Source organism: Electrophorus electricus, chromosome 21, assembly GCF_041902795.1.
Source record: "Electrophorus electricus isolate QZ-2024a chromosome 21, ASM4190279v1, whole genome shotgun sequence".
Lineage (NCBI taxonomy): Eukaryota > Metazoa > Chordata > Actinopteri > Gymnotiformes > Gymnotidae > Electrophorus > Electrophorus electricus.
The window spans coordinates 18,375,231-18,400,000 of record NC_137517.1 but is presented as its reverse complement, the minus strand read 5'-3'; the positions used below and the strand labels follow the sequence as shown (position 1 = coordinate 18,400,000).

Genomic DNA, 24,770 nt, shown 5'->3' with positions numbered 1-24,770 from the left:
AACAATACACAAACAATACATTTTTCATAGTTTACTTACCTATTAAAAACACATTTGTTAAGATGCTTATAACCATATAGCATATACTGATTTACCTTATGACTCCTCAGTATGTCACCAAGAGAAAATTAAGATATTCATACACATATCCAAGGGTGGGTAGCATGTGTAACATGAATACAAGTTCATGGATTAGGAACCAGACATGGTGCAACACTACTGTATACTGTACCAGATTTTACTGGTAGATACACTTGACTGATTATAGCAATTGAAATTAATATGCTATGTGTTGTTTTCTGTTTTCTTATTAGAAATTGTGTATGAAAAATTTAAACTCCGCAAATCCAAACTGGAGAAGAAATACAAGAAATTAATGAAGGAATCTCACATCATGGAAGCTCAGTCCTTCTGAATGAGATCTACACAGAACTCTACATCACAGAGGGAGGGAGTAGAGAGGTCAATAATGAACATGAGGTGAGACAGATTGAAACAGCATCCAGGAGACCAGCAACACAGGAGACACCCATCAAATGCAACAACCTCTTTAGACCCTTACCAGGACATGATAAAGCCTCTTTAAAGACAAACCCATCAGAAGAGTGCTGACTAAAGGAGTTGCTGCAATTGGAAAAAACGTGTCTGTGCAGAAATTCATTCTGGACTGGGCTGAAGGAAGAGCAAATCAGGATGTTGTCTTTATATTTCCACTTCCTTTTAGGGAGCTGAATTTGATGAAGGAGAAAAAGTTCAGTCTGATGGATCTGCTTCATGACGTTTTCCGAGAAACATACACAATTACAGTTAATAGACTGTGATGCTTACAAAGTCATTTTCATCTTTGATGGTGTGGATGAGTGTGAAACTCCTCTAGACTTCCACAACCATGTGAGCTTATCGGATGTAACAGAGTCGACCTCAGTGGATGTGTTACTAACAAACCTCATCGAGGGGAATCTGCTTCCTTCTGCTCTCCTTTGGATAACCTCTCAACCAGCAGCAAACAGTCAGATCCCTCCTGAGTGTGTTGAAAAGGTAACAGAGGTACAAGGGTTCAGTGACCCTCAGAAAGAGGAGTACTTCAGGAAGAGAATCAGTGATCAGAGCCTGGCCAATAGAATCATCACACAAATGAAGTCATCAAGAAGCCTCTACATCTTGTGCCACATTCTTTTGTTGGATTGCAGCCACTGTTCTAGAGACAATGATGTGTGATGCAGAGAGTGTAGAGATCCCCAAGACTCAAATGTTCATAAAATTCTTGATCTTTCAGATCAAACACAAGGACAGAAAGTACCATGGCAAAACTGACACTGATTTTCTGCAGACTAGAAATATTGTTCTGGCACTGGGAAAACTGGCTTTCCAACAACTGGAAAAGGGCAACCTGATCTTCCATGAGGAAGACCTGAGAGAGTGTGGCATTGAAGTTACAGAGGTGTCAGTGTACTCAGGAGTGTGTACCCAAATCTTCAGAAAGGAGTCTGGGCTGCACCTGGGGAAAATGTTTAGCTTTGTGCATCTGAGCTTTCAGGAGTTTCTGGATGCTTTATACACATTTCTCTCCTTCATCTCCAACAACACAAATGTGTTGGACCAGAAAAATAAATCTTGAAAAGATCAACAATGTCTGTATTCCTTATGAATACAGTGGACAAGGCCTTACAGACAAAGAATGGACACCTGGACCTTTTCCTCCACTTCCTTCTGGGTCTCTCACTGGAGTCCAGTCAGACTCTTTTACAGGCACAGACTCTGTGCCTACTGACACAGACAGGAAGCAGCTCTCACAGCAAAGAGAAAACAGTCAAGTACATCAAGAAGAAGATCAGGAAGAATCCCTCTCCAGAGAAATCCATCAATCTTTTCCACTGTCTGAATGAAATGAATGATCATTCCCTAGTGCATGAAGTCCAAATGTATATGATCAGAGGAGGTTACTATCATCTAGATGGAGTCAGGCTCTCGCCTGCTCAGTGGTCAGCTCTGGTGTTTGTACTGCTGAACTCAGAAGAGGAGCTGGATGTGTTTGACCTGGATAAATATGACCCATCAGAGGAATGTCTACTGAGACTGCTGCGAGTGGTCACAGCATCCAGAAAATCTGAGTGAGTATATTCATTCATAGACATATTACTGTGCTGGGATCAGCACATCATTAACTCTATTGTAAAGTCATTTGTTAATTTGTAAGTGTTTCCTGAACTGTCACAGACTGCTCCCAGTCTCACTGGTCACGTTGTATGTAACCACGTTTGTAACCACACCCATGTTTGCACACCTGCACCGGCATACATAATGTCTGTATGTATTTACACTGTTGCAGGAGAGTGCAGAATTGTCTTTATTCAGGTCACGGTAGTATTGTGTGTTATGTTTGTAACCTGTTGTACATGTTCACCTACCTGGTTTTCTGTCAGTGCCAATATATTCATCCTTCGTGTATTTATAATAAATGTCTGTCTATGTCAAGCGAGCCTGTGTGTCCTGCTCCTCACCTTGTGGTACTCGAGCCATTACATAGACCCCTTTGTAATTAATATATCATGTGCCCTAATCACTATTTAAGGTGTTAGCAGACCCACTCATTAATCCTAAAGTGCTTCTTAAGTGTTTTTGTACTGCCTTTCCATTGACTACAGGCAGTGACCATCAAATACACCATAAAAACCTATCACACACTTCTTTCTCTCTGTCCCTCACACACACACACACACACACACACACTGTAAGTGTATATCTTTCTCTTACACACACTGACATTATCACTCTATGTCTCATTAATGTGTGTAAAGTGTGTAAAATTTCATACATGTGTCTGACTGCAAATTATTATTACAAAGGTATTATAGTAAATTCTATTGTGTAGCCCAGTGTCATGAGAATATGTGTAATTACCTTTATAAAGTTTGTTAATGCTAAGACACCTGCTCTGTCAGAGGTTTACCACTCAGCTGTAATGGTCTGCTCCACTCTCCTCTAGATGGTACAGCCCACCATGTGGCTGTGTTGTTGTTCCTGTGTTTGAGGTGTCGTGTGCTTCCATGTACACGCACCTGCCTCTTGCTTGTATTTAAATCCCTGGGTTAAACATCTCCTTTGTTGGTCATTGTCCTGACAGTGTCTTGTGCTCTCTGTGTGCTGCTTCTGTAACTGCCACCTTGCTGTGGGCTTGTATATGTTTGTGTTCTGCTATCATTTTCTATTTCACATGTGTTCCACCCAGCAGGTTTACATTAAAATTATTTAGCGGATGCTTTTATCCAAAGCAACTTACGGGTTAAGGACCTTGAGCACAACAGTGGAAATTTGATAGGGGGGCTTAAACCAGTAACCTTCCCATTACAAGTCAAGTACATTAACCACCAAGCTACCACTGCTCAACAAATAAACAGAGAGAGAGAGAGAGAGGTAGAGGGACAGCCCCAGGGAGAGGTTTCTCCAACCTCAGTCCACCAGCTCTGCTCCAGCTCCACTCCAACTCTCCTCCCAACCCTTCAGCCCAGACCCTGAATTCAGTCTCCTCTTCACCAAGACCAGGGTAGAACATTTAACATAACACTTTTAAAGATAAAACATATATTTTTATTATTTGTAATGTTTCATTTGTTGTTGTTTTGTTTTCTCAGTACCTGCATACAGCAATTCTTCAAGGTTTGAGGTGCCACAGTTTGAGAATCACTGATGTAAATAAATTCTTGAATGAGCAGCAACAGCGCCCTCTCCTGGTGTATGTAGTGTTACTGTCACTAATATTTGTGTGGAGTTATGGGGAGTTCACTGTATGTCTGACTATGGAGATTCAGTGGGGGAGGGGTGGATTATGTGTTGAACATCGAATGGTGTATTAGCGTACAGACGGTGATTCACATACTTTATTTCACCTGCTGTTATTGATAAATGAAAGTAAGATTATTCATGTGGTATCTGGAGTCGAATAAACAGATAATTGTTAACATTAAACAACACAAGCGAAGGTCATCGTTTAGGTAGCTAGCACATTTCCAATGAGACTGTAAAATTGATATTGGTTACAATCAACAATTATAGGTGTTTAAAAAGCAGATGTGTTTTGGTGATGTAAATACCAACAGTCTTTCATTTACCTGACACTTTTATCCAAAGCAACTTACAATTATGTACAACTGGGCAATTGAGAGCAGGGAGTTAGTCTTGCTCAGGAGCCCAACAGCAGCAACTTGGCAGGGCTTGAACCAGCAACCTTCCAACTGTAAGTCAAGTACCTAAACCAGTGAGCTACCACTACCCATTCTTACATGATTTTAGCTGTTGTACTGTTACGGACGATATTTATGATTTCGGTGACAAACCGCAGTGCACGCGCATGATCACTTCTCGTGGAGTGTGAAAGGTTCAGCACACGATTTTCCCACTGTATGTGAGTGTGTGTCTGTGTGTGTGTGTGTGTGAGAGAGAGAGAGAGAGAGAGAGAGAGAGAGAGAGAGAGAGAGAGAGAGAGAGTGAGCTAATATTTACATGTTTTCAAAGACTGTAGGGATTGATATAATACAATTTAAACCTATAAGAATCATTCATCTTTCAACCCTACACAACAGGTACCAGTCTGGTGTGTGTGCACCTGTGGGATGGATGGAGATCTGACTTGGACACCACACTGCTGACGTGGTCTGAGTCTCCCACACAGAGAAGAGGATGACCAAACACACACATACATGGCTGTACATATGATCTCCATGGTGAAGTGTGTTAATGTGAATATGTGTGAACATTTCTTCAGCACAGGGCTGTGTGTCCTCCTCATGTCTTCCAGGATCTGGACACCTTGACACCTGACCTGGACATCATACACACCTGACCTGGACACCCACAGACACACACCTGACCTGTACACCACACACCTGACCTGGACACAATACGCACACATCTGACCTGATCTGAAACTCTGCTGCCTTACTGTTCTCTAGTGCTCATTATTATGATAATTACAGAGATCATTAAAGCTAAACCTGCATAGGAGTGTAAAGAAAAGATTTATTAAAATAATTAAATGTAGTTTTATTCTTTACCCCATAAAAAGCTCAACACTTTAACATTATGGGACCACCATTATGGATAAGTGGAATTGTTGTTTTCCACTGAATGTGAAACTGTACCAGAAAAACAGAAAATGTGTGTATGATGTGTGATGTATCTGATTATGATGATGAAGATATGTGTATGACAGTTATATGGATGATGCACTTATGTGAATGTTGATTTGCTTTCAGTTTGAACTTCAGTGTGTAAACACAGGTGATCAGAATTTAAAATGTCTGAAGCAAGTGAATGAATATTTACTAGCTAATGTGTACTAACTACACTTATTAGCTAGATACATTAATTTCTCTAGTACAACAATAAACCAAACATCAGACTTCATTTGAACAGAGATCATGAATGTTACTTACTACTGTATCATATAACAAGAGATCATGGATGTTACACTTACTACTGTATCATACAAGCAGCAGTGAACCCATAACAGAAGAACTTTGGTAAAGACCTGGAACTGCACCTTTAATACTGAGTGTTTGTTTGTGTGACTTTCCGCTGTGGATACTGTGTGTCTGTTCAGTAGAAACACACCATTGTTCAGAGGATCAATAAACACATCATGATCACAACAAACATGTTAATGTTCATATTTTTGCTTTTCACAGAGTAGGTGCTACATGTACAGTTTTATTTAAGTTAGTGTAGCTTTATGCAGTATTTACTAGGGTTACCTGTACAGTTCTACTTATGTTGGTGTATCTTGGCTTTCTTACTTACACCCTATTGAGAAGAGTGTGGACACATTTGTCCCTTATTTAATGGAAGGGATTTATTTGGTTTTATTTGCAGTTCAAGAGACGGTTCGTGGGTCTCTTGGTGTTAGTCCTGCTCAATTAATATTTGGACATAAAGTTAGAGGACCTCTGAAACTTTTGAAAGACAGCTGGCTACAAAGCGATGAGCCGCAGTTGGGACAACTACATTATGTGAGTCATTTTAAAGAACAGGTAGAGTCTGCTTGTGAACTTGCTAAAAGGAGTTAGCCACAGCTCAATCGAAAATGAAGAAAAGATAAATAAAAATGTGACAGTCCGTTCATTTCAGCCAGGTGATGAGGTGTTGGTTTTGTCACCTCAAGTAGGGGCTTCATTGCAAACAATATTTTCAGGACCATGTACCATTGTGAATAAGATCAGACCAAACTGGACCAAAAACGTAAAACTTGTGTTTGCCAGATCACTAGGTTAAAATGGTATATTCCACGGTCACATTCAACACCTGATGCTGTTCCTTCTGCTGTTGCTAAGTTGCTAAAAGATAAGAACGATGAGTTAGTTCTTTCTGCGGAAGTGACAGCTGTGCATTTGCCTAACTCCACGCAACTACAGGATTTATATTTATCACTTCTAGAGCACTCTGATATTAAGTCTTTAATTACACAATATCATGGTTTGTTTTCTGATATACCTACTAAGACCTCCGAGATAGTTTATAACATCGATGTGGGGGCTCATCCCTCAATCAAGAAACATGCGTATTGAGTTAGTCCAGTTAAGTGTGCATGTATGCAAGCTGAAAAGCGATACTTAGTAGAGAATGGATTTGCCGTTGTGAGCACATCCAGTCCTTTGAGTTTGCCATGCATTCTTATACCTAAGCCTGATGGTACTTCACATTTTTGCATGGACTACCACAAAGTAAATGCTGTTGCTAGAATGGGCGCTTTTCCTTTGCCACAAGTTAAATATTGTATAGATAATATAGTGTAACAGTGAGCATTGAGGAGGCAGACGCATTTGTGGAGATTTATGGGCAAATCCAAAATCAGAGTTGTTGTAGTAGTGCAGGGTCATATTACCAACACGGAAAGCAAACAGGGGAAACTGGCTATAATAGATACGAGGAAAAACTCTTAAGAAAGAGTGCTAAGAAACACGCAACCTAGGACACATGGAGTACAAACTTACAGGGATACAGAGACGGGCTTTCAAAAACATTCAGACATTAAACCAGTCAAACACAATGAACCTAACACATGCATTCAAATTAACAATGAACAGCCAAGACACAGGGATCAAGACAGGATTTAAATACATGAACCTAACAAGACTAGAAACAAGGGGCAGGTATGGAAAATCAAACAAGGGGCAGAGAAAACTACGGCAAGGAACTAAAATACACAAGAGAAGGGAAAACATGGAACACGGAAACTGGGAGGGACTAATTGTGACACATAAGTTCAGCTCGGATGGCAGTAAATTATATCTGCTGAAGGGTTATTGGCAGGTCCCTTTGCCGTGCTTCTGGTATTTCTGCTTTTGTTACGCCAGATGGCTTTCGGCATGAAAAATGTGTTTGCTACATTCCAGCAATTAATGAATTACATGTTGAGTGGCATATCCAACTGTAAGGCTAATTTGATGATGTCATTGTACTTTTGGCAACCTGGTCTGAACATTTAGTCACTCTTGAAACTGTTTTAATCACTTGCAGACCACTTCTCTTACACTTAATTGAGCCAAGTGTGAATTTGGAAAAGCCATGATTATGTATCTAGATAAGAAGGTAGGACAAGTTTGTGTATGCCCTGTTGATGCCAAAATTGATGTTATAGTGAAGTTTCCAGTACCCACTACCAAAAGAGAATAACATTGATTTTTAGGTATGGTTGAGTACTAACAAGGTTTTGTAACAATTTTGCTTCTGTTAAAGAATCTGTTAAAGAAATCCTCCGATTTGGTTTGGTCTCTGGAATGTCAATATGCATTTGAATCTGTAAAGGCCTTGCTTTGTTACTCTCCAGTGCTTGCTGCACCAAATTTTGAGCATCCTTTTAAATTAGAGGTGGATGCTAGTAACACCGGTGCAGGTGTTGTGTTGTTGCAAGAGGATGACTCAGGAATAGACCGTCCGGTCTGTTACTTCTCGAGAAAGTTCACTAGATGCCAGTTAATTTATTCCCCAATAGAAAAAGAAACTCTTGCTCTATTGCTGGTGTTGAAACCTTTTGAGGTGTATGCTGGTTCTAGTTTACAACCACTCACTGTTTACCGATTATAATCCTTCAGCATTTTTGAACTGCATGTACAACACAAATCAACATCTTACGAGATGGGCATTGTTTTCAGATGTGTTTTTTTGGATGTGTGCCACAAGATCCGAGAATGTCAGCCAATGTTTTACCTGATGCTTTATCTCGAGTGCCTTGATTCTCGATTCTGTTCCTTTTTTTATGGGAGAGGGTGCTGCATCCTTGTGATGTTATGAGTTTGTTCTTCATGCTGTGGTGTTTTAAGGTTTGTTTTACAGCTTACCCACATGAGGGTGCACTATAGGAAAACCAGTGAACTGCAGAAATGACTCATCCTTACAACATGGACCACCTGATTGACCAATGGGACAATCAACCTCTCTCTAAATACCTGTGTCGCTAATGTGTTGGTGCCCCATGGTGTCTTGGTCTGTAGTCACCACTGACCAAAATAAAATAACTTTACTGTAATATACATATATTGTACATACATTGTTAATATATGTTTGTACATATATAGAATATATATATTTCCCTATGCACCCCTGTTTTTTGTCTCCTCAGTTTGGACAGAGCACTCTCAACCATTTCACTGTGAGTTATACTGTGTATGTGTTATACTGTGTATGTATGTGACAAATAAACCAAACTTGAAACTTGAAACACTGTTGTTTCATCTGCATCTGGCTTAACCAGTTCTATATACAGAGTGAACTCCTCCTTCCAAGTTCTCCATGACTTCGCTAGCTTATCTGAGTGCAGTTTGAGAGTAGATGGAGGTACATGCCCTTCCATGATTTTTGTCGATGCTGGAAAAATATAAATACTTTAATCATTATCACTGATGAAAGAGACAACCAAGGTTTTTATTCACTTGAGCTGACCTAATAGTAACACCTTTGACATCAACAGTGACTCGTGAGAAGCTGAAAAGAAGCAATTTGGGCCCAACTAGTAAATCTTCGGTTTTATCAGCAGTACGTTTCAAATAGTTATTGTACAACCAGAGTTTTAGATCTGGGATGTAAGAACTTAATGCCTGGTCAGAAGCTGTGGGAGAAGCAGTACTAATATAAATCTGAATGTCTTCAGCATAACATGATGTCACACAGTCCTTCACCCCCACTTCCAGCATTCACATGCAGCACTACAACTCCCATAATCCTGAGCACAGCCAGGAAAACGTCCAATCACCTAACAGTTTCTCATTCCTCATCACCAGATAACTGACTGCACCCATCTGTTTACACTTACACCTGCCTGTTTCTGTTTGGTCTAGTCCAGTCACGTACAGTCAAAGTATTTCCACTATCTCCAATGTGTATATGTTTTTTCACTGTCTGTTATATTGACCCTGTTTTGTTACTGCTATTTTTGCCTTACCCACTTTGGATTGGTCTGTCTGGTTTGTTTGATCTGCTGGGGTTTTTTTGTTTGCTTGTTTGTTTGTTTTTGTTTGTTTGTTTTTTTCTCAGACTCTCTCACTGTCTCAAACATGGAATTCTGAAAAGCAAGTGTCTTAATTAAGACATTTTGGAATAAAATTATTTTAATTGCCCCATTAAATATATCATGTATAATTGCTTTTGTTGATATTGTTGTTCATATGAAACATTTGGAGAAGTGTACAGTATGAAAAATGTTGAGATGTGTGATATGCACTAGTTTAAGTGAATAAAAATTAATATTTTATTTGTATAATGTAAGTGTGTTTAATATGTTGTTTAATATGTAGGACTCCTGTAAAAGTTGAAAACAGTTTTCAGGCCATCTCAGCAGGATGGAGCACTGGATATTGTGGCTGGTGGGCAGTGCATTTTTTCATGTTTGAGAAATGGATTTTCCTCATGATGAAGACAAATGTGAAGCCGTTAGGACCATTCAAGAGACTGTGGCTGAACCTGTGGATTATAAGCGAGTGAGAACAGTGGGACAGAATGTGATGTGTTCTGAAGTGCAGTTAGCATTAAAATGCACAGTTTAGTGCATGTTCTGATAGACCTCATTTACCTTAAAAAAAATCATTGCAAACCTTGTGGTTATCTGTAGTAGATATGTATTTAGCAGTTTATAGTAAGTTCAGGTTTGTAAAAGTATAATATAAGAAAATGTGATCAGAGGAGTGTGTCAGAAATATGTGTAATTATTGCATTATATGGGAACAGTAGAAATGTTATGTATGCATTAGGAAATAATAGTCATGTTGTGGAACTCTGTATAACCAGAAAGTGGTAAGTATACTTGTACATGAAATGTGTGATATTTTGTTATAAGTGCATGTGACTCTCAGTATAATAGAAGAGCAGGAGAGGACCAGCTGTGACAAGAACAAATAAAATAGCTTAAAGTTGTGTAAGCTGCCTCAGAAAACACTGGACCCTTAAACATGACAGTTTGGGGAGAGTTAAACCTGAGAGTTGGCAAGTGGGATCATTTTAAAAATGTTTCTGTGCTGATGTTTTGGGGGAACCGTCACTCAGTAAAACACCACAGATAATAGTGGAAGTGAGTCATACAGGAGCAGAAGCTCATAAAGATGATGCTGAGACCATTTGTGGGGGATAATGATCACAGACATTACTGCTGACCACATTTGCACCAAAAGACATGAAAAAGGATCAGGCACATGTATGACAAGATGTGAGTAATGCAAGGTGTTTGCGAAGAATTCAAAGGTCATGGCTTTGACTCATGGAAAGAGCTCCTTTGTGGATGAACATGGACAGGAACACTTGTTTTGGCTAATTGACCATGTGTTGCTATCAGTTTTGCAATTCCCTTGCAACACTGTAACAGACATTGATCAGCTTGTTAGCAATTTCAGGTAGAAAATGCAAAAGCTGTCTGTGGAGGAGGCAGAGTTGTGTCCCTTACAGCCATCAGTGGAGTCATGATAGTGCTATTGCTGAGGTTTCCATGGACACCAAAGAGACAGGACCCTCCAAGGAAACATGTCATACAACAGAAGCAGCAGATACCGAAGTGCTAAACACTCCCCCTCCCCAGGAAGGATAAAAAATTCCAAATGTCACAGGTGTGCTGTCATTACCTGAATCACAAAAGAACAAGTCTGAGTCTGCAGAGGTTGTAAGTGGAAAAGACAGAAACCTAATAGCACAAGCAGGGCCTCTGGATCAAGATGTGGACAATAGATTTGACACGTTTTTACCAATTTGGATTTGAGTGTGCCATTTTCCCTTTCCAACGCTCTGCCACTAGCAGGGTGGTAGGCACAATGCTGGCACATGTCTATGCTATAGTATTTGCTTAGCGTGTCTAATGCCTGATTCATGAATGGGGTACACCTGATTCATGAATGGGATATTACTGGAGATTCTGTTGGGAATTCCTCACCTGGGAATAATTTTGTTCAACAAAGCTTTTGCCACTACCTCAGCATCCTGCTTCCTGTTTTCCACCCATTTAGAAAACATACACATGATAACAAGGCAGTATGTTTTCCCTTCACTCTGTGTTAATTCTATGAAGTCCATTTGTAGGTCTTGGAATGGTTCTTGTGGTGGAGGTTGTGCCACCTGAAGCACTGATTGTCCTCGTCCTATATTGTTCTGTGCATATATAATACAGCGACTACAAACATTTTTAGAGTAAGTTGTAAACCCCTTCATATACTAATGTTTCATTATTTGTTGTATCATCCCCCCTTTGCTCATGTGCGTACACCTGTGAACAATGGTAGCCATATAAGGAAACATGTAAAGTGGTAGGTAAGGTTTGCCATCGGGTCCACGCCATATGTTATCACTGAGAGTGCATCCAGCCCTTTTCCAGGTGGCCTTTTCTTCTGCTGAGGCACTCTGCTGTATTCGGGATATTTTAAGAGTGGGAGTATTGGGAACTGACACAGCTTGCAGTGGAAGTCAGCGTGGTGATTCCCTTTTGACACTTTGTCTGTGCCTTTAGTATGGGCTGTGCACTTACACACAGCTATAGCAGTTGGTAAGGTGATAATATCTAGCAGGGCCGCAACACGGTGATGGTGCCTGATATGTTGTGCAGAACTAGTGAGGAATTTTCGCTGTTTCCAAATCATGCCAAAATCATGCACTACACCAAAGGTGTAGAGACTGTATAAATAGTGACGGTTTTATCTTTAGCAATTTTACAGGCCTCTGTTAGTGCAATCAGTTCAGCTGCCTGGGCTGAATAATGTGAGGGGAGTGGTTCTCCCTTAACAGTACTACGTGCAGTGACTACTGCATACCCGACCTGCAGCTTCCCTGTCTCTGAGTCTCTGCATGCACTCCTATCTACCCACTGCACTAAATCAGGATTCTCGAGGGGCTCATCCTGGAGGTCAACCCTAGGGGAACAGAGATGATTTGTTAGTGTCACACAATCATGCAGCTCCCGATCCTCCAGCGTAGGTTCAAGTTCAAGTTCAAGTTCGGTTTATTTGTCACATACATAGTCATACACAGTATAACGTGCAGTGAAATGGTGGAGAGTGCTCTGTCCAAACTGAGGAAGAGAAACAGGGGTGCATAGAGAAAAATATATATATGCAGATAAATATATATATTCTATGTATGTACAAAAATATATTAACAATGTATGTACAATATATGTATATTATGATTATATACACAATGTACAATGTATATGGTTGGGTATATATGTACACAATCTACAGAATGTACAGATCCATTTTATATAATGACATATCTACAGTTGTTGTTGTGTAACAGGGTAATTGAGTATAAATCTATATATACAGATGTACAGATATACAGTCATGTTACATGGTAGGAGGGATGCTGGGTTCAGCATTGTACATCGCTAGATTAGGCATTTCTAGCAACGCAGTTTGATATTTTAGCCATCGCTGTGCAGTGAGGTGTGGTGTCTTGTGGTTGTTAAAAAGTGCATCTACAGCATGTCTTGTGACGCAGCCAAGGCCTTTTCAGCTGCCACTACTGCCCTTAGGCACAGTGGCAGGCCTGCAGCCACCGGGTCTAGTTTGCAGGAATAGTAAGCAATGGGCCTCTTTCTGTCTCCATGCTTCTGCAGGAGAACTGATGTCATACACCCATTTCGTTCGTCAACTGTCTGGGTGAATGGCTTGTCTGGATTTGGTATACCTAAGGTAGGTGTGGTTTGGAGGGACTGTTTTAACCCCATGAATGCTTCCTCTGCCTCTGGAGTCCACTCCACCTTGGTTTGAGATCCCCCTGTTGGGACTATAGCTCTCAATGGGGCTTCCAATTGTGCATAATTAGGAATGAAGGTGCGGCAGTATGAGCACGATCCTAGGAATTAAAACAGCTGGCCTTTGGTGGTGGGCCAATGGCTGATGAAAGCAATGGCTGATGAAAGGTCAGTGGCCAATGCCTTTCCTTCGACCTACTGGCTCAGTGCCCAGTCTTGGCCAAGTGCATGAGTAAGCACAAGGAATCTCTTCCACACTGTTCCTGGGTGGGTGCGGCCAGAAGTAAATCATCGACATACTGCAATAGCACACTGCCTTCCGATAACTGGAGTGGCGCTAGGCTGTCTCTGAGGGCATTATTATAAATAGTGGGAGTTTCACAATACCCCTGACATAAGCGTGTGAATGTATAAAGTTTTCCCTTTAATTGGAAAGCAAACCAATACTGGCTATCCTCATGCACTGGAACACTGAAAAAGATATTTGCTAGGTCTGGTATGGATGAGAGGATTGTGTGTGGGTTTCGGACATTTGGGCCCCTTGTCTAACTGCTGCATTGACTGCTTGGAGGTCTGGTACAAACCTCCATTCATTATTTTTATACATTATTTTTAACAGGGAAAATTGGTGTTCTTACAGGCAAATCCGGCCATGGCACTATCACTCCAGTATCCAGGAGGTCTTTGAACACTGGTTTCATGCCTTCTATGGCTTCTGGTTTCAGGGCATACTGACATTGCTTGATCCTGTAATCTGACTTAGGTGTGATTTTTACTGGACATACCCCTTTAATCCACCCTACATCATTCTTCCCTCGTGCCCACAACACATTGGGAACCTTTTTTAGAGGGGGGACTCAGGAAGAAGAATGGAAGCTTGTTCCTGCCATCCCCAGTGTTCTTCTACCACCTCTACATGTCTTGTAACCTTGAGGATAAATTGCACCTTTTGCCTTCTTGTTCCCATGCAGCTATTTACCTCTTCTCCCTGCTCATTAATTTCCCATGTACCTTCCTGTTCTACTCTTACCCAAGGCCCCAAATGTTCCCATTTGAGGTTTTGTGATCGCCACGGCAAAACGCTCCTTTTGGTGAGTAGGCGGGCCTTCAGATAGTATCACTGAGGCTGCGCACTTCCCCTTTCTCCAGTACACATAATCAAGGCAAATTACCTCTCCTGGGAGCTCCTTGTCGAACCATTCCTTTTCATTCTCATGATCAGGCCCTACGGATACATATGCTGTACAGTGCAGGTTTTCCAATTTCATTACTTCTACCCCTTTTTGTTCACTTTGTTTGAGGATATCTGACATCTGCACATATTTAGTTCTGGTGGGTTCCTGTGCAATCAGCTACTGGTGTGAGTACAGTGGTTCAATTTTATCAGAGTACATCTGTTGTGCTGTTGGCTCAATTACCTTTAGGCCATCTGGTTTGGACTCGATTACGATGCACAGCCTGTGCATCAAATCTCATCCCAACAGATTCCCAACTGGACACACTGTGGACATTAAGAATGTGTGATTGAAATTTGGACCCCCTTCACTTTGGCAAGGGAGAGGGTGTGAGTAATGCTAGGTTAGTGTTTGCAGTGGCCCCTACCATAGTCAATGTTTTCCCAGATAACGGGACATCTAATTCCCTAGCCTGAATTACAGATTTAGCAGTGCCTGAATCCACCAGGAATGACATACGTATACCCTGCACTGTTAGGGACAGTTGTGGCAAGCAAGAGTAAGGAGGTGCGGTATACTTCAGATATGAGGGAAAGAGAGTGTGGTGCATGTGTGCTGGGAGGGTGTGGTGTGCAAGATGTGTGTGTGCTCTTATCTGTAGCTGCGGTTGACCCGTCCCCGAGTCTGCCCATCAGTCTGCTTCCTCATCATAGCGCCTCTCCTTCTGTGTTTTACAGTCTCTTCAGAAGTGTCCTTTCTTTCCACATGTGTAGCATCGGTCATCTCTTGCTGTCGTCCTGCTCATAGCCCCCTCTTCCTCTGTCCATGGCTGACTATCGAGAGCCACTGCATGCATGGCTGCGATGGCATCAAGGTAAGGGCCGGGTCATCCTGGGTAGGCTGGATGAGAGACTTCGGAATAGGCTTGCACCACCATCTCTGGAGTTTCTTGCTTTGGCCTCGGCCTGAGTTGCCTCGGCCCTTGGCACGGTCCCGGTGCTGCAGCTCCTCCCACAGCCCCTTGTTCCTCTTCGGCTGGTGGTTGAACTGGTGGGGTGGGCACTGCAGGGGCCGCTGCTACTGGTGGAGAGTGAGGCATTAGTGGGCAGGAGTCGGTATCGGGGTCAACCTTGGAAACCTGCACAGACTGAAGCATCTGAAACATGCGGTTAACATCCCGCTCCCTCTTTTTCTTCTCTCTCTCTTCTGCCTCCCCCATCCAACTCTCCCATGCTCCCCAAATGACTGTAATCAGTCTTTTCTTTTCTGCCTCCCTCAAATTATACTGTATACTGTGTACATTGTAGTTCATTTATCCCCATACAACCTCCCGGGGGAAATCCGCATTTACTCCATAATGCTATTTGAGCCATTACGTCTGGCCCATATTTATTCTCATGTCTGTACATAACTGCGACTTCCATTTTCGAGGCTGCCACCCTGATGGTGCAGCTGTTTCAGCTTTTTGTGTCTTACTTTTATTGTTACCCATCACTGCATCAATAATAAAATCAAAATCAAGATATCAATAAAATGTGTTATTAACCCATTGGTGTTACAGAATAATATTATTCTCTCACACAATCAGAGGCATCAAACAATCAATTTCATACCAATATTGGAAAGTTATTTACTACTTACTCTACATCAATTGGCTTCGTTCATCCACACAACGCTGACACTGTCGTCCTCCATACTAAAATAAATTTTCCCGAGTGGCCCTGATCTGCAGCTCGTCAGAGTCGACTCTTTACCACTCACATCCATTGACAGGAGGGGACTCCGGTGCCACTGTTTCCTTACAGACCACCTTTGGTGGACAATTCCCGGCAATGTCCTGGGCTCAGTTAATTAATTCTGACTAGCAGTAATAATAGAGCTAGTCTTCTTTCACACATCACTTCCTTTTTCATTTTTCTTTAAATGATAGCTGGCTAAACAATGACAAGTAAAACATGGTAATGTTTTAGCACATTCGCTCTCTTAACAAGTGAGGAAAAACAGATTCAGTGTTATTTAATTTGTGCCATTCGGTCAATAGCCAGTTTGGCATTCAGCAGTTTATATCTACGGAAGTCTCTCAAACCAGTAATCAGTTCAACTTGCCTCTGTTTCAATCAATAATTACTATCCATAAAGTTATTTTATGTGTTCTTCAAAACAAAACCATTCTAAGACATTTAGATTACCTAATACGCCATTGACTTCACTTTTAGACAAACACAACAACAAACAGATGAAGACTTTAGAAGACTTTAACACAACAAACTACATTTAACATTTATCCCTCTGGGTGCTTTTCCTTTTCACTCTGAGCCTTTTCATTAATCTCTATGTGCATTTTCCTTTTTATTCTGAGCTCTTTCATTTATCTCTCTGAGCGCTTTTTCATCTCATAGTTTATTTTAATGAGCCGTTTTTTTCCATCACTTATCTTTCATTTTTATAAGTTTTTCTCACATTATTTTCATTTTTATAGCATGGGTTTTTCACACAATTATTTTCATTTTTATAAGTTTTTCTCACATTATTTTCATTTTTGACACAAGCCATTTTTCTATTACTCCTTTTAATAAACGGAGAAGTGGTCCAGAGTTCACTTTAGTGATGAAAGCAAGTTTCGTTTATTTGGGTCTGATGGGAAACATTGTGTTTGTTGACAAACTTGGGAAAGACTGAACCCAAAGTGTGTAAAGAAGTCAGTGAAAGGTGGAGGAGGAAGTGTCATGGTTTGGGGAATGTTTTCGGCAGCAGGAGTTGGACCTCTCATACAGCTACATGGCAGAGTGAATGCAAGTGTGTATCAGAACCTTCTTCAACAACACATGGTTCCTTCCTTGCATTTATCACTCAGCCAGCAATTTTCATGCAGGACAGTGCCCCCTGTCACACAGCAAAATGGGTAAAGCAGTTCCTTGAAACTGAAAATATTGAAATAATGAAATGACCAGCCCAGAGTCCTGATCTAAACCCAGTAGAAAACCTCTGGAAAATCCTTGGTGACAAAGTTATGGCCAAGAAACCCACAACACTCAACAAACTGTGGAAGAGACTACAAGACTGGAGCAAAATTACACCAGAGCAGCATGAGAGACTAGTGATGCCCTTTGGCTGCAGATATGCTGAAGTCATTCAAAGCAATGGCCTGTACATTTCCTACTGATTGGTGACTGTTGTAACTGTCTTGATCAGTTCCTTCCATGTTTTCCCTGTCTTGTGTTTAGTCCTGTTCCATAGTTTCGTTTTGTCCTCACCTTGTTTGATTGCTTACACCTGTCCCTTGTTTCTAGTTTTGTGAAGTTCATGTATTTAAACCCTGTTGTGTGCCGTGGTCATGGCAGTTCATTGTTTGAATTTGTGAATGTGTTTGGTTGTATGTATGTGGCAAACTTTGAAACTTGAAAACTTAAAACTTGGTTAATCAGGACTTTTATTAATGTTATAGGTAAGGGGGACTTTTATTAACAGTGTAGTTAATATTTCCCCAAATTCCAGTTGCGTTATTAATTACATTTTAAATAGAAAATAAAGATGCAGAATCAATGATTAATTGAAGAGAATAGCAGGTCCCGTGTTTATTTCCAGTTCAATACTCATATTCCAGAGAATATCTAACAGTCCCAAGAGGGCATGATCTTTATACACTCTCTTCATAAACAGTTACACAACCACTTTTCTTTTTTACATAGTACCTTTCAGGTTTCCACCATTATTTCCAAATCATGCATTATTTAACATATGCAAATTGATATTTAATACTACCAGTTAGAGTTTGGTACTATTATATCTAACCATAAACTATTAAATTTTTTATTTTTAAAAGTGATCTCATTCAAACCACCTGCTGCCCATGGTGATAATATTATTTATTCCGGTGCCAGGATGAGATGTCCCGGCCTTAGACCGAGGCCTTCGCCTGAGGCCTGTACAGGCCTGACACAGAGACCATCTGAGGCCTTACTGAAGCCTGCAGAGGCCTTTTTTCTACATAAACACAGTTTATTTTAAACCATCTACATTTTTCTGCTTACAATATCATTTTATTACCTCACCAGCCCTGCCCACACCTACACCCCCACCCTTATCACCCAGAGAGAGGTCAACAAAAAAAGTCACAGGGGTCAATGGGGTCACAGGGGTCACTAGTCAGAACTGGAATGATACCTGTACCAGACACTCTCCTCAACTTTTTGCAAAATGTCTGAGCCTTGGATCCTCATTTAACTCCTGACCCCTGCCTGAACTCTGACCCTTGCAGGAGGAAGAGTCTGAGCTCCAGTCTCTGAATGACCTGCTCCACAGTAGTGAGGACACCATGCAGGTAGGAGCTCCACCAGAACATGTACCAGGTCCACTAATGTCCTCACCACACCACAGGGGGGCAGTAGTGCTGGATGGTTGCACCCAGTATCTAGATCAGTAAGAAGCTATGCTTGCCTTAACATTACTGATAATAAAAGTCACCCTTAACTACACTGTAAATAAAAAAGTCCCAATAAACTTTACCGTAAATAAAAGTCCCGATTACCTATGATCTTAATAAAACTCCAATTTAACTATACTGTTAATAAAAGTCCCCATTACCTATACTGTTATTTATTTAACTACAAAGGACATAAAAGAAGTACACCAGTCCAACAAAGTAAAAGATCGCTAAATGAGAATATTCTAACATTGGATAAAATGACACACACAATAGTAACATGTGCTTAAAAGTGAAAACATTGATGCACGATGCTTCATATAAACTGGTTGTCAGCTGGCAGTAAGTTAGCAGAGTTCAAACATTCACTCTCACATGTGAAATGACTTCAAGCAAATTGAACAATGTACTTCATCTTCAGTATTTTACATTAGACTCTCATTCCTCTGAGACTGCATTCTGGCTTTTTGTTTCAGTCAGAGCTGTAGAAACAACATTAAACACAGGATTCAAAGTGTAGGTGTTAGAAAACTCCCCCTGATGTTATTGGATTATCATTTAATAAACTTTTATTGCTGTCTTGGTCTTGTAGTTCAGAGAAATAAAAAAAAGTGTTTCTTGTCTCCCATGCAAGCAACATGTCGACAGTTTCAATGATTGTGGGGAGAAAATCAGGATTTTATTAAACCAGCTTCTAAAATAGTTTTAAATGTCTGTTTACAAAAGTATAAACTATATAAAACTTTTAAGTTGTTGGTGGTTGTGGTTCCGATGGTAACCTGCACTGTATTGTTTTCATTCATCTCTCTGCTCTGTCGTGACTTTGTGTTGTTTGGCTCTAGTTAGTGTGCGTATTTACACTCATGTTTCTTTTAGTATTTGCTGTCTTGCCTAAAGTAACATTTTCTGGTTCCAGTCATTGTTCTCTTCACTCTTGTTTTTAATTACTGGTTTCATGACCATGTGCTGTTTTTATAAACCATGATTTTTATGGATTACACATAACAGACACTTTACTGTCCTGTGTCCTGCTTGTCTTAGCAGTATTAAGAGTCATGACAGAGTGGTGAAAGTCATAAATAAAGTAAAGTGTTGTCTATTATGTGTACCAGCAGCCACACCAGCTCTGTGAAGGTAAGATCACTCACCCCTGCTGTAGGATGTAGTGGCACTGATGCTCAGATGCATCATCCCAGCACAGTAAATTCAGGAGGAACTGGAGTGGGTATATTAGACAGCCAGTGAACAGTCAGGTCTTTACGTCCATGTGTTGGAAGCAGGAAAAATTAGCAAGTGTAAGGATCTGAGAGACTTGAACAAGGACCAACCTGTGATGACTAGACAGCTGGGTAGAGGGAACATCTCCAGAGCAGGATGTTCCAACACACCTCCTTCAGTCTTCACATTTATCTGACACTTTTATCCAAAGCAACTTACAATTATGACTGAGTACAACTTGAGCAACTGAGGTTTACAGGCCATCTTCAAGAGCCCAACAGTAGCAACCTGGCAGTGGTGGGGCTTGAACCAGCAGCTTTCTAACTACAACTCAAGCACATTAACCACTGAGCTCCCACTGCCCCAATATTATTTTTATTTTTATTATGTTGTCATCTCCTGACATTACCCCTCTACAAAATAAACATCTCCTTTTGGAGCGTATCTAGCACCTACCATCCTGAATCCCAGGGTGCTTTAGAAACGTTGTTCTGCTTGAAACAGCACAAGTTTCCAACTGGGAAATTATACGATGCTGTGTGTCAGAAATAAATACAGGCCTTGACCAACCTGTCCCACACTGTAAAATAAAAAACAGTTCATGCTTCTGAAGGGTTAATTAACAGTTGACAATGTCCACGTGGCTTTTTGTTAATGTTTTAATGTTAATGAGCCGGCCTAATACTGGAGAAGTAGATACGCATGCGCAGAAAGCCATCCTTCTGCAGTTTGGATATCGTCTGGATAAATAGAAAGCAAACAGATCAGACAGGAGGAGCAGACAAAGATATTACATTTTCGACCTGGGATGGAAATAATTTCAAAAGTATTTTATTTTATCGTCCAAATTTTCCTTAGTTAACAGTTCCCCTTGTTGAGGAAACTCATCGTATCTCCAGATATATTTAATGTCACATTTCACAATCGTTCCTGAATCCAGAGGATGGGTTAATATATGAAATATTTTAAAGTATTTTTAAACATTACTCACTAAATGCAATACCATTTGTTAATTCCAATAATACTGAGGCTTATGTCTGATAGTTATTAGAATATCCAGTGATTCTGGTCGGTACAATATCTTGAGTTGTCCTACTTCAGAAAAGCATTGACAGGAACGCTTACGTCTCTATAACCGTTACCAATCTGTGCACGAGGAAAGTCTGCATGAGACTCTACACATTTGCTCGTTCTAAATCAGAACACCTTTTAATCACAGGACACATGATCCATAGGAAGGGTTTGCTGTCTCTTTTTTCTAAGACACAGTTCTGTTATAGTACCTAGTCCTGAGCTAGTACACACTGTTCTAAAGTCAGAATTTCTCCATGTAATTGTAATGTAGATCAGAGATTAGACTTACTCTGTGTGCACAGAACCATCTCATAGCTTTACATGAATGTGTGTAATGAAATGTGGCCTCACTGAGTGTGTGTGATGCCTGTTAGACACATAGAGCAGCTGCAGGGGGCGCTCAAGACTCAGGACACTGTGATCAAACAAATGAGGTACAGCAGCACCAGTCAGGACAGAGGAGAGCAGCCCAGTGTGGTACCTTAATATTTCCCCAAGTCCCAGTTGTCCTATTAATTATACTTTAAATAGAAAATAAAGATGCAGACTCAATGATTAATTGAGCTGAGATGTCCCGGCCTTAGACCGAGGCCTTTGACTGAGGCCTGTAGAGGCCTGACACAGAGACCATCTGAGGCCTTATTGAAGCCTACAGAGGCCTTTTCTACACACCACCCACATTTGTGTACCACCCACATTTTTCTGCTTACAATTCATTTTATTACCTCACCAGCCCCGCCCACACCTACACCCCCACCCTCATCACCCACAGAGAGGTCAACGAAAAAAATCACAGGGGTCAGTGCGCTCACAGAGGTCACCAGTCTGAACTGGAACGATACCTGTACCAGACACTCTTCTTTTTACAAAATGTCTGCGGCTTTGGTCCTCATTTAACTCCTGACACCTGCCTGAACTCTGACCCCTGCAGGAGGAAGAGTCTGAGCTCCAGTCTCTGAATGACCTGCTCCACAGTAGTGAGGACACCATGCAGGTAGGAGCTCCACCAGAACGTGTCCCAGCTCCATTAATGTCTTCATCACACCACAGGGGGGCAGTAGTGTGCACAATTTGCTGGATGGTTGCACGCAGGCTCTAGATCATTAAGATGCTATGCTAGTATTAACACTACTGTTAACAAAAGGCCCCATTAAATATTTTTTAAAAGTTTTAATAAAAGTCTCCATTACCTATACTGTTAATAAAAGTACCCATTAACTATACTGTTAATTAAACACCGCATTAACTATAGTTTTAATAAAAGTCCCATTAACTTTACTGTTAATAAAAGTCCAAATTACCTATACCATTAATAAATGCCCCATTATCTATACTGTTAATAAAAGTCCAAATTACCTATACCATTAACAAAAGTCCCCATTAACTATATTGTAAATAAAACTCATGATTAGCAATACTGTTAATAAAGGCCCCCATAAACTTTATTGTAAATAAAAGTCCCCATTAACTATACTGTTAATAAAATCCCCCATTAACTTTATGGTTAATAAAATTCCCCATTACCTATACCATTAATAAAAGTTCCACTGTATGCCTATATGATAGAGCTGTACACCTGTAACATAGAGCTGTACACCTGTATGATAGAGCTGTATGATATGTTCTATTCTAAGTTTTGTGAAGGGTAAATAGAAGGATATAAAATGTAGTACCACTGAGAGCCACAAGCGGCATCTCAGCACAGTGAGATCAAGAGTAAATGGGGCCTCAAACAAGTGTCCAAATACTTATCTACTATCTTTAACATCAACCCTGCAGTTGCCATCCATCACTCATCTTTATGTACCTCTGTGTCTCAAAAACAACAAAGACTCTGTAGAAACAATAGATTATTAATACCCCACAACATCCCCTGGACACACACACACACGCACGCACACACACACACACACACACACACACACACACACACACACACACACACACACACACACATTAATAAAATGGAGGCATGAGTTCAGAGGGAGGTGAGTGTTGTGGTTTCTGTTCTATTTCAGCTGTGTAGCAGAGGGAGGAAGTGCAGGGTGGTGGGTGTTATGGACTCTTAGAGGTGATAAATAGTGACCTGCTCTCTACTTCATGTTACTGATACTCAGTGGTGTTTAATAATATTCATTTAAAGTGTACAGAATCAGACTTAATTCTCTCTTCTTTCACCTGCACATTCTCTTTTCAACTCTCCACAAACTTTGTGTTGAGTTTGCATGGATCTGGTGTTAAAGTGTTTAGAGTGTGATCATCTTACTGTGGTGTCTGAGTGATGAGGGCTTGATACTAGAACACGTGTGTCTGTCCCTGTGAGACACCCTGAGGAATTCTCTAGTGCTCTTCCTCTGACTGCTACCCTTGTGTGCTGGAGCAGGACAAACTGCTCCAGGGGAGAGAAGTGGATCAGCGCTGCCTCCTGTTCCCTCCCCCAGCATGGAGGTCCTGCAAATGTGTATTCAACACATTTACATTAAATAAATGAGTTCAAATGAATAATATTCTTTATAATAATTATGATGAATAATTATGGCCTCACTGTGTCCTACATACACACCACACAGTGGAGGCACTTAATATAAAATGGAAACCATGGCCTCCTCTCTCTCTCTCTCTCTCTCTCTCTCTCTCTCTCTCTCTCTCTCTCCCTCACTCGTTCTCTTCCCTTCACACTCCCCCCTCTTGTTCTCTCGCTTTCTCAGAAATGTGCTTGCACACACACCACATATAGTAAAGACACTTAAAATAACCTCATTATAAGAACTCGCATTAATTCTGAGAAAACAGGTAGCATTGAGACTTTAACACACACAGTCACTCAGTCAGTCCATCATTACTGGGACAGTATGGAGCTCAGTCCACTCCCTGTGGTGCTCTGTGAGTAAATGTTCTCTTTATGCCTTCATTAGAGTGAAAGGTGCCGTATCAAGTTGGTAATGTGCAGGCTGAGGAGCCTGACTGACTGATGAGATTATGTGAGTTAGTTGTGTGGTTCCCTCAGAAGGGAGGATCAGAGTTTCTCTTCCATATGCTCAGGTGTTCTCACTGTATCCAGATGTGTTATGGAAAGGGTTCTGTTTGATGTACTGGCCTGGAGAACAGGAGGATAAGTTCTTGTACATATTTGTGCTCAATATGGGAACAGACCAGTTACCAGTGTACTTCTACACATCAGTGTAACTGATGAAACACGGAAGTGATATGGATGTTTACGACTCTAGCAGATGAGTTTGTCAGAGTTTTAGCAGTAAGACCAGTGAAGAGTGGATTTCAATAAACTACAAAGTGTGGGGTGAAGAAGACCCCCTAGATTCCTAATGTCTCGGTTCACTCCCCTTCCATTGGTCATGTGGTACATCCTGTCATGTGCAGGGAGAGTTCACTGTTGACTGTGTTCAGTGTCTTGTGTCTTGTTTGTAACCACACCTGCATCCAGTTCTTTGTTTCATTTATGTATGTATTTTATTCCCTGTTTGTGTGTGTGGGGGGGTCATTGTCAGTCATTGTTAGATGTACCTGAAGTTGTTAGCACATGTTAATGTTTTCGTTTGTGCTTTTGTTTCTGTGCATGTTTAGAGTTCATCGTTTGTATCACACTACATTGCGTGTTTAATGTCAGTACCACAGTGTTTTTTGTTTGTTCTTGATTAATAAA

At 40.8% G+C, this 24,770-nt stretch overlaps 1 long non-coding RNA gene and 1 pseudogene across 2 annotated transcripts in view; one reads left to right on the top strand and one right to left on the bottom strand.

Moving 5' to 3' along the window:
- Nucleotides 1–24,770, top strand: part of LOC113568751 (cell adhesion molecule CEACAM5-like) — a 159,962-nt pseudogene that overhangs the window by 127,032 nt on the left and 8,160 nt on the right. The window lies entirely within an intron of this gene.
- Nucleotides 18,506–20,959, bottom strand: LOC145652941 (uncharacterized). Its single transcript, XR_014119226.1, has 3 exons — nt 20,146–20,959; nt 19,966–20,033; nt 18,506–19,299 (listed from the first exon to the last, which is right to left on the bottom strand). It is a non-coding gene; the product is annotated as an uncharacterized LOC145652941 (long non-coding RNA).